The sequence below is a fragment of the Schistocerca serialis genome, unplaced genomic scaffold (genome assembly GCF_023864345.2).
Source record: "Schistocerca serialis cubense isolate TAMUIC-IGC-003099 unplaced genomic scaffold, iqSchSeri2.2 HiC_scaffold_560, whole genome shotgun sequence".
Taxonomy (NCBI): Eukaryota; Metazoa; Arthropoda; class Insecta; order Orthoptera; family Acrididae; genus Schistocerca; species Schistocerca serialis.
In genome coordinates, this window is record NW_026048147.1 from 34517 (window position 1) to 45000 (window position 10484).

Genomic DNA, 10484 nt, shown 5'->3' on the forward strand with positions numbered 1-10484 from the left:
CATGTTGTGCCTCAACGTAACCCATGTTGTGCCTCAACGTAACCCATGTTGTGCCTCAACGTAACCCATGTTGTGCCTCAACGTAACCCATGTTGTGCCTTAACGTAACCCATGTTGTGCCTTAACGTAACCCATGTTGTGCCTTAACGTAACCCATGTTGTGCCTCAACGTAACCCATGTTGTGCCTCAACGTAACCCATGTTGTGCCTCAACGTAACCCATGTTGTGCCTTAACGTAACCCATGTTGTGCCTTAACGTAACCCATGTTGTGCCTTAACGTAACCCATGTTGTGCCTTAACGTAACCCATGTTGTGCCTTAACGTAACCCATGTTGTGCCTTAACGTAACCCATGTTGTGCCTTAACGTAACCCATGTTGTGCCTTAACGTAACCCATGTTGTGCCTTAACGTAACCCATGTTGTGCCTTAACGTAACCCATGTTGTGCCTTAACGTAACCCAATTTGTGCTTTAACGTAACCTAATTTGTGCTTTAACGTAACCTAATTTGTGCTTTAACGTAACCTAATTTGTGCTTTAACGTAACCTAATTTGTGCTTTAACGTAACCTAATTTGTGCTTTAACGTAACCTAATTTGTGCTTTAACGTAACCTAATTTGTGCTTTAACGTAACCTAATTTGTGCTTTAACGTAACCTAATTTGTGCTTTAACGTAACCTAATTTGTGCTTTAACGTAACCTAATTTGTGCTTTAACGTAACCTAATTTGTGCTTTAACGTAACCCATGTTGTGCCTTAACCTAACCTATATTGCGCCTTAACCTGACGCACGTTGTCGCTGAACCTGCTCTGTAATTGTTATGCAACTCGTTAAATTAGTGTAGTGTTGCCTAACCGCAACCCTCGCAATATAGTTCGCTATTCGCACTGCCCGGTCCCCTGTGTATCGCGTCATGTTAAACACCTTGCAGGTGTTGCTGACTTTCCACATGCTCCTGCTATACACTGTAATGTGGATAGCAGCAGGACGTACATGCCCCCCCCCCCTTCCCCCCTGCCTTCGCAAGCTGGTCGTTGAGAAGTTTGCATGTTCAATGCCCTTCGCATGCCGACGTACTCAGCCTACGTTGTGGTACGGCCTGTCACCTGTCCGCCGATGTACGCAAAACCCACAAACTGTACTGCACATTGGTCCGTATGTACTGAATGATACATCGTGGCACATGTGTGACCGTACGACGACTGCGCCTAGCAACGGCAGACCATACAGTCCAAATATTGTGCACGCAGCTACGTGTCGTCTCCCTATAAGAGCTGGATTGCAGTGTGGTACGCCATTCAGACGTGTGGGAGGAACGGACGCCCTGGATGGCGATCAGCATGAGCAGTCTGTTGATGTAGTGGAGCGTGTATTCGGACGTAGTCGTCTCTTCTCACACACCGTGATAGCATGTTGCACCGCGTTCCACATCTGCGACATCCTGCAGAGGCCGGCTGACAGTCGTTCGCGCAATGGACACCGCATACGTACGGGGGCTACCTTCCACGTGTTCTCGAGGCGTGCACATGTTGTTGCGTCTATGTGGGCAGACGTAGTGTGTTGTGACACCTGACACAGGCATGCAATACTCGTTGCAAATGGCGATGGACGTCTACGTTTGCTGGTGACGTTACGCAAATGAACAACAGGTAACCCGTTGTGGTGCGGTTGTTCTCGCTAGAGGTGAATCAGTGTTGGCGACGATCGGTCGAGCTATTAACCGGTTGTTTCAGGGATACCCACCATGCCCACGAACGTGAAAGGGGACCCACCATGCCCACGAACGTGAAAGGGGATCTGGGTGTGAGGCGATACGCGGCGGTGGCTGGGTGGGACCGTCCCCGGCCGGTGAGGGGGGGCCGCCCGGCGTGCTGGCAGCGCGGTGCGTGGGCGCACGCGCTACAGCCGGCTGGTGGGGGCGGCCAGTGGCAGGCGCGCCGGCCGACGGACGCGGCAGGCGGCGCAGCTGCGCGCCGGCGCCCCCTGCTCGCGGCGCCTTGCGGCCAAAGCAGGTCCTCGCGGGCCCGGTGCGAAGCGCGGTGGCCATCTGCAGTGTGCTGGTCCGATTGAGGACTGTGTGCGCTGAGGATGCGCCGCCGCCCGGCGCTCGGCGCCGCGACGCCGTCTGCTGCTCGGTCGCCCCAGCGGTTCTCGCAGGTGGTTTGTATCGCAGCTGTGCGGACGTGTTGGCGCGTGCGCTGTGCTGGGAGAGTTCGCTTCGGCACCCAAGTGGGGCTTTTGTCCTTCTGTGGCGCTGGCGTTGGAGCTGCCGGTCACCGTAGGTGGCGCGTGTTGTCTCCCGCCGGCAATGCCACGACAGCACGCTCCCGGGCCTCTGTCGGCAGCGGCAAGCTCAGTTGGGAGCACGGGTGGTCGCACCTAAAGCGTCTACTCGCCTAACTCCGGGCGATTGCGCCTCTCTCGAACCCGACCAAGTACTTAGGACGGCGCTGCGCGCCGCCGGGACCTGAGAGGGTTTCGAGGTGTGTTGTGCAGGGGAGCTCAGCCTCCTCCTGTTTGCAGAATAATTGAGCGGACGCTTGCGTGTTCGCGCGGGCCCCCGGGACACACTCCCGGGCGGCCGGCTGCTCAGCTCTAGTTGACGCAGCTCCCTGGTTGATCCTGCCAGTAGTCATATGCTTGTCTCAAAGATTAAGCCATGCATGTCTCAGTACAAGCCGCATTAAGGTGAAACCGCGAATGGCTCATTAAATCAGTTATGGTTCCTTAGATCGTACCCACGTTACTTGGATAACTGTGGTAATTCTAGAGCTAATACATGCAAACAGAGTCCCGACCAGAGATGGAAGGGACGCTTTTATTAGATCAAAACCAATCGGTCGGCTCGTCCGGTCCGTTTGCCTTGGTGACTCTGAATAACTTTGGGCTGATCGCACGGTCCTCGTACCGGCGACGCATCTTTCAAATGTCTGCCTTATCAACTGTCGATGGTAGGTTCTGCGCCTACCATGGTTGTAACGGGTAACGGGGAATCAGGGTTCGATTCCGGAGAGGGAGCCTGAGAAACGGCTACCACATCCAAGGAAGGCAGCAGGCGCGCAAATTACCCACTCCCGGCACGGGGAGGTAGTGACGAAAAATAACGATACGGGACTCATCCGAGGCCCCGTAATCGGAATGAGTACACTTTAAATCCTTTAACGAGTATCTATTGGAGGGCAAGTCTGGTGCCAGCAGCCGCGGTAATTCCAGCTCCAATAGCGTATATTAAAGTTGTTGCGGTTAAAAAGCTCGTAGTTGGATTTGTGTCCCACGCTGTTGGTTCACCGCCCGTCGGTGTTTAACTGGCATGTATCGTGGGACGTCCTGCCGGTGGGGCGAGCCGAAGGCGTGCGACCGCCTCGTGCGTGCTCGTGCGTCCCGAGGCGGACCCCGTTGAAATCCTACCAGGGTGCTCTTTATTGAGTGTCTCGGTGGGCCGGCACGTTTACTTTGAACAAATTAGAGTGCTTAAAGCAGGCAAGCCCGCCTGAATACTGTGTGCATGGAATAATGGAATAGGACCTCGGTTCTATTTTGTTGGTTTTCGGAACCCGAGGTAATGATTAATAGGGACAGGCGGGGGCATTCGTATTGCGACGTTAGAGGTGAAATTCTTGGATCGTCGCAAGACGAACAGAAGCGAAAGCATTTGCCAAGTATGTTTTCATTAATCAAGAACGAAAGTTAGAGGTTCGAAGGCGATCAGATACCGCCCTAGTTCTAACCATAAACGATGCCAGCCAGCGATCCGCCGCAGTTCCTCCGATGACTCGGCGGGCAGCCTCCGGGAAACCAAAGCTTTTGGGTTCCGGGGGAAGTATGGTTGCAAAGCTGAAACTTAAAGGAATTGACGGAAGGGCACCACCAGGAGTGGAGCCTGCGGCTTAATTTGACTCAACACGGGAAACCTCACCAGGCCCGGACACCGGAAGGATTGACAGATTGATAGCTCTTTCTTGATTCGGTGGGTGGTGGTGCATGGCCGTTCTTAGTTGGTGGAGCGATTTGTCTGGTTAATTCCGATAACGAACGAGACTCTAGCCTGCTAACTAGTCGCGTGACATCCTTCGTGCTGTCAGCGATTACTTTTCTTCTTAGAGGGACAGGCGGCTTCTAGCCGCACGAGATTGAGCAATAACAGGTCTGTGATGCCCTTAGATGTTCTGGGCCGCACGCGCGCTACACTGAAGGAATCAGCGTGTCTTCCTAGGCCGAAAGGTCGGGGTAACCCGCTGAACCTCCTTCGTGCTAGGGATTGGGGCTTGCAATTGTTCCCCATGAACGAGGAATTCCCAGTAAGCGCGAGTCATAAGCTCGCGTTGATTACGTCCCTGCCCTTTGTACACACCGCCCGTCGCTACTACCGATTGAATGATTTAGTGAGGTCTTCGGACTGGTACGCGGCATTGACTCTGTCGTTGCCGATGCTACCGGAAAGATGACCAAACTTGATCATTTAGAGGAAGTAAAAGTCGTAACAAGGTTTCCGTAGGTGAACCTGCGGAAGGATCATTACCGACTAGACTGCATGTCTTTCGATGTGCGTGTCGTGTCGCGCAACACGCAGCTACCTGTACGGCTCGCAGTAGCCGTGCGCCGCGTGCGGAACCACGCGTTCGTCTCAAAACTAAAGGCAATGTTGTGTGGTACGAGCGCTGAAGCGCTGGAGCGGCTGGCCTGCGGCACCTGGCGCCTGGCGCCGGTTTTGAATGACTTTCGCCCGACTGCCTGTCCGCTCCGGTGTGGAGCCGTACGACGCCCATCGGCCGTGAGGCCGTTGGACACTGAACGCTGGAACAGGGCCGCCACACGCCTCAGTCCCGCCTATGCAACTGTCTCGAAAGAGATGGTGGAAACTATGAAAAGATCACCCAGGACGGGGGATCACTCGGCTCGTGGGTCGATGAAGAACGCAGCAAATTGCGCGTCGACATGTGAACTGCAGGACACATGAACATCGACGTTTCGAACGCACATTGCGGTCCATGGATTCCGTTCCCGGGCCACGTCTGGCTGAGGGTCGGCTACGTATACTGAAGCGCGCGGCGTTTGCCCCGCTTCGCAGACCTGGGAGTGTCGTGGCCGCCTGTGGGGCCGGCCGCGTCTCCTTAAACGTGCGATGCGCGCCCGTCGCCTGGCGGTTCGCATACCGGTACTTACTCGGTAGCGTGCACAGCCGGCTGGCGGTGTGGCGTGCGACACCTCGTACAACGACCTCAGAGCAGGCGAGACTACCCGCTGAATTTAAGCATATTACTAAGCGGAGGAAAAGAAACTAACAAGGATTCCCCCAGTAGCGGCGAGCGAACAGGGAAGAGTCCAGCACCGAACCCCGCAGGCTGCCGCCTGTCGTGGCATGTGGTGTTTGGGAGGGTCCACTACCCCGACGCCTCGCGCCGAGCCCAAGTCCAACTTGAATGAGGCCACGGCCCGTAGAGGGTGCCAGGCCCGTAGCGGCCGGTGCGAGCGTCGGCGGGACCTCTCCTTCGAGTCGGGTTGCTTGAGAGTGCAGCTCCAAGTGGGTGGTAAACTCCATCTGAGACTAAATATGACCACGAGACCGATAGCGAACAAGTACCGTGAGGGAAAGTTGAAAAGAACTTTGAAGAGAGAGTTCAAAAGTACGTGAAACCGTTCTGGGGTAAACGTGAGAAGTCCGAAAGGTCGAACGGGTGAGATTCACGCCCATCCGGCCACTGGCCTCCGCCCTCGGCAGATGGGGCCGGCCGCCCGCGCGGAGCAATCCGCGGCGGGGTCGTGTCCGGTTGCCTTTCCACTCGCCGCGGGGTGGGGCCGTTCCGGTGTGCGGTGGGCCGCACTTCTCCCCTAGTAGGACGTCGCGACCCGCTGGGTGCCGGCCTACGGCCCGGGTGCGCAGCCTGTCCTTCCGCGGGCCTCGGTTCGCGTCTGTTGGGCAGAGCCCCGGTGTCCTGGCTGGCTGCCCGGCGGTATATCTGGAGGAGTCGATTCGCCCCTTTGGGCGCTCGGGCTCCCGGCAAGCGCGCGCGGTTCTTCCCGGATGACGGACCTACCTGGCCCGGCCCCGGACCCGCGCCGCTGTTGGCTCGGGATGCTCTCGGGCGGAATAATCGCTCCCGTCAGCGGCGCTTCAGCTTTGGACAATTTCACGACCCGTCTTGAAACACGGACCAAGGAGTCTAACATGTGCGCGAGTCATTGGGCTGTACGAAACCTAAAGGCGTAATGAAAGTGAAGGTCTCGCCTTGCGCGGGCCGAGGGAGGATGGGGCTTCCCCGCCCTTCACGGGGCGGCGGCCTCCGCACTCCCGGGGCGTCTCGTCCTCATTGCGAGGTGAGGCGCACCTAGAGCGTACACGTTGGGACCCGAAAGATGGTGAACTATGCCTGGCCAGGACGAAGTCAGGGGAAACCCTGATGGAGGTCCGTAGCGATTCTGACGTGCAAATCGATCGTCGGAGCTGGGTATAGGGGCGAAAGACTAATCGAACCATCTAGTAGCTGGTTCCCTCCGAAGTTTCCCTCAGGATAGCTGGTGCTCGTACGAGTCTCATCCGGTAAAGCGAATGATTAGAGGCCTTGGGGCCGAAACGACCTCAACCTATTCTCAAACTTTAAATGGGTGAGATCTCCGGCTTGCTTGATATGCTGAAGCCGCGAGCAAACGACTCGGATCGGAGTGCCAAGTGGGCCACTTTTGGTAAGCAGAACTGGCGCTGTGGGATGAACCAAACGCCGAGTTAAGGCGCCCGAATCGACGCTCATGGGAAACCATGAAAGGCGTTGGTTGCTTAAGACAGCAGGACGGTGGCCATGGAAGTCGGAATCCGCTAAGGAGTGTGTAACAACTCACCTGCCGAAGCAACTAGCCCTGAAAATGGATGGCGCTGAAGCGTCGTGCCTATACTCGGCCGTCAGTCTGGCAGTCATGGCCGGTCCTTGCGGCCGGCCGCGAAGCCCTGACGAGTAGGAGGGTCGCGGCGGTGGGCGCAGAAGGGTCTGGGCGTGAGCCTGCCTGGAGCCGCCGTCGGTGCAGATCTTGGTGGTAGTAGCAAATACTCCAGCGAGGCCCTGGAGGGCTGACGCGGAGAAGGGTTTCGTGTGAACAGCCGTTGCACACGAGTCAGTCGATCCTAAGCCCTAGGAGAAATCCGATGTTGATGGGGGCCGTCATAGCATGATGCACTTTGTGCTGGCCCCCGTTGGGCGAAAGGGAATCCGGTTCCTATTCCGGAACCCGGCAGCGGAACCGATACAAGTCGGGCCCCTCTTTTAGAGATGCTCGTCGGGGTAACCCAAAAGGACCCGGAGACGCCGTCGGGAGATCGGGGAAGAGTTTTCTTTTCTGCATGAGCGTTCGAGTTCCCTGGAATCCTCTAGCAGGGAGATAGGGTTTGGAACGCGAAGAGCACCGCAGTTGCGGCGGTGTCCCGATCTTCCCCTCGGACCTTGAAAATCCGGGAGAGGGCCACGTGGAGGTGTCGCGCCGGTTCGTACCCATATCCGCAGCAGGTCTCCAAGGTGAAGAGCCTCTAGTCGATAGAATAATGTAGGTAAGGGAAGTCGGCAAATTGGATCCGTAACTTCGGGATAAGGATTGGCTCTGAGGATCGGGGCGTGTCGGGCTTGGTCGGGAAGTGGGTCAGCGCTAACGTGCCGGGCCTGGGCGAGGTGAGTGCCGTAGGGGTGCCGGTAAGTGCGGGCGTTTAGCGCGGGCGTGGTCTGCTCTCGCCGTTGGTCGGCCTCGTGCTGGCCGGCGGTGCAGGATGCGCGCGCCTGCGCGGCGTTCGCGCCCCGGTGCTTCAACCTGCGTGCAGGATCCGAGCTCGGTCCCGTGCCTTGGCCTCCCACGGATCTTCCTTGCTGCGAGGCCGCGTCCGCCTTAGCGTGCTCCTCCGGGGGCGCGCGGGTGCGCGGATTCTCTTCGGCCGCCATTCAACGATCAACTCAGAACTGGCACGGACTGGGGGAATCCGACTGTCTAATTAAAACAAAGCATTGCGATGGCCCTAGCGGGTGTTGACGCAATGTGATTTCTGCCCAGTGCTCTGAATGTCAACGTGAAGAAATTCAAGCAAGCGCGGGTAAACGGCGGGAGTAACTATGACTCTCTTAAGGTGGCCAAGTGGCGGCGGTGTGGCTGCATCCGGACTTGGCTTTTCGAAGTGCGGTCTTGATGTAGTCGTGCTGCTGCTGCGAGGTGCCTTCCTTGGGTTATGGTTACAGGGAGAGTGATGCGCAATACATGGGCCTAGCCCTCTTAGCCTCTCCTCTCCTGCGGTCTTCTCCCCTTCTCGTGGGCCCGCTGATTTTCGCAGAGTGGAAGACCGCACCAGGGGCTTGGGGGGGTTACCAGCCCCCCCTCGCATTATCCCTTTTTTAGTTGGGGGCAGTAACCAGAGAATAAGTGGTGGCCCTTCCGCTGAAGGTGCCACCCCAACTCCCCCAGCACCTAGCCGGCCAACCGGCCGTGCCGAAAATCTTGTAACTTTTGCAGCAGTATACGCCTGTAGTGAGTGCCACCGCAGCTTCACCACCAAGAATGGTCTCGGGGTCCATCGCCGCCGCCAACATCTTGCGGCCGCCAACGCGGAGATCGTGACGGAGAGGCATCGCGCGAGGTGGACGGAGGAGGAAGTCCTGTCGCTCGCCAAGGCAGAGGCCGAACTGTTCCTCGAGAGGGACGCCCGGTTCTTCTTTGTAAATCAAGAACTCATCAGGATGTTCCCCGACCGAACGCTTGAGGCAATCAAGTGCCGACGGCGGCAAGCTGCCCACAAGCAGCTTGTCCGCCAGTTCATGGAGGCGCTTGAGATCGGTCGGGGGGAAGAGCCGGCGTCCCGCCGGGGAGCAGCGAGCCCGCTGCCTGACGCGGGCGAGGCCGCTGCGCCGCCCGTCGACGCAGCCGAGGACTTCGCGGCCGACACCACCGGGCCGCCGCCGGAGGGGCCGACTGACGCCGCCATCTGGGAGCATCTGGCGGGGCTACCTGCTTCCGCCCAGCGTTTCTCTGCCCTGGATCGAGTCATAGGTCTGGGGCGGGGCACGCCGCCCGATGTCATCCTGGGCATGCTCCCGGATGCCCTTGCGTCGGTCGGGTCCAGAGGGGAGAGATCGATCACCAGGACACAGCGGCCGCGCCAACCATCGAAGCGGCCGCCTGCCGCGCCGCCGACGCAGAAGCGCAAGCGGCGCCGCTGGGAATACGCGAGAACGCAGGATGCCTTCCGACGGTCGCGTGCACGTTGCGTGCGCGGCCTCTTGGATGGCACCCTGCTCCAGCCGCCACCTGCCATCCCTGGTCTGCTGGACTTCTGGGCGGACCTCTTCACTAAGAAGCCCGTCTCCACCGCGGGCTTCATTCGTGACCGCCTCCTTCCGCACTCGGAGCCTGTCGCTCTTGAGTGCCTATGGGGGCCGGTCACACATGAGGAGGTCGCCGCCGCGTTGCCGCCCAGGGGATCAGCAGCTGGGCCGGACGGCCTTACCCCAGCGGAGTTGCGGCGCCTGCCGCACGAAGTCCTGGTGAAAGTGATGAATCTCTTCCTTCTGGCCCGCGCCCTTCCGGAACGCCTGCTTCGCGCGCGGACGTCCCTTCTCCCGAAAACGGCTGCACCAACATCCCCCGCTGACTTTCGCCCCATTACGGTCTGCTCGGTGTTGGCGCGGACCTTTCACAAGGTTCTCGCGTCACGCCTGATGCGCGCTTGTGCTGTGGACGAACGTCAGCGGGCATTCATCCCTCGGGATGGGATGTTGGAAAACACTTTCATCCTGGACACTGCTCTCACCGACGCAGTTCGCTCCTGCCGCTCTGTCTTTGTGGCATCGATCGATGTATCTAAGGCATTCGATTCGGTGGATCATGCTGCCCTTCGCCCCGTGCTGAAGGCGCATGGCCTACCGGATTGCTTTGTCGAGTATGTCGAGCGGTGCTACGAGGGCAGCACGACAGTGATAGCGGACGGCGCCGGCGTGGGCGTGTCTGTGCAGCCAGCACGGGGCGTTCGCCAGGGCGATCCCCTCTCCCCCCTCCTGTTCAACTTTGCGGTGGACTACGTTTTAGGCCAACTGCCCTCCCACATCGGAGCTCGGATCCTCGGTCGCAGAGTCAACGCTGCGGCCTTTGCAGATGACGTCTTGCTGTTTGCAGCGACCCCGAGGGGCTTGCAGTCCCTCATCGACGCAGCTACCGCAGCCCTCGCCCACCTAGGGCTGCAGATCAACGCCCGGAAGTGTTTCACCCTCGCTTTAGTCGCGTCAGGGCGCGAGAAGAAGGTGAAGGTGGACAGCAATGTCACCTTCACAGCAGGCAATACCACCATGCCTGCCCTGCGTGTGGGTGAAACCTTCCGGTACCTGGGGCTGCAATTCTCCACGGCGGGTCGCTGTGTCTTCAATCCACGTCGTCACCTGGTGGAGCAGCTTGACGTCATCTCCCGAGCTCCGCTGAAGCCGCAACAGCGCCTCCACGCTCTCACCAACGTGCTTCTCCCTGG

At 58.5% G+C, this 10484-nt stretch overlaps 2 non-coding genes and 1 pseudogene across 2 annotated transcripts; all 3 read left to right on the plus strand.

Moving 5' to 3' along the window:
• Positions 1–2613: 2613 nt before the first annotated feature.
• On the plus strand, positions 2614–4522 carry LOC126448092 (small subunit ribosomal RNA). Its single transcript, XR_007583976.1, has one exon. It is a non-coding gene; the product is annotated as a small subunit ribosomal RNA (ribosomal RNA).
• A 353-nt stretch (positions 4523–4875) lies between these two features.
• Positions 4876–5030, plus strand: LOC126448102 (5.8S ribosomal RNA). Its single transcript, XR_007583981.1, has one exon. It is a non-coding gene; the product is annotated as a 5.8S ribosomal RNA (ribosomal RNA).
• A 188-nt stretch (positions 5031–5218) lies between these two features.
• LOC126448095 (large subunit ribosomal RNA) overlaps positions 5219–10484 on the plus strand; it is a 7961-nt pseudogene continuing 2695 nt past the window's right edge.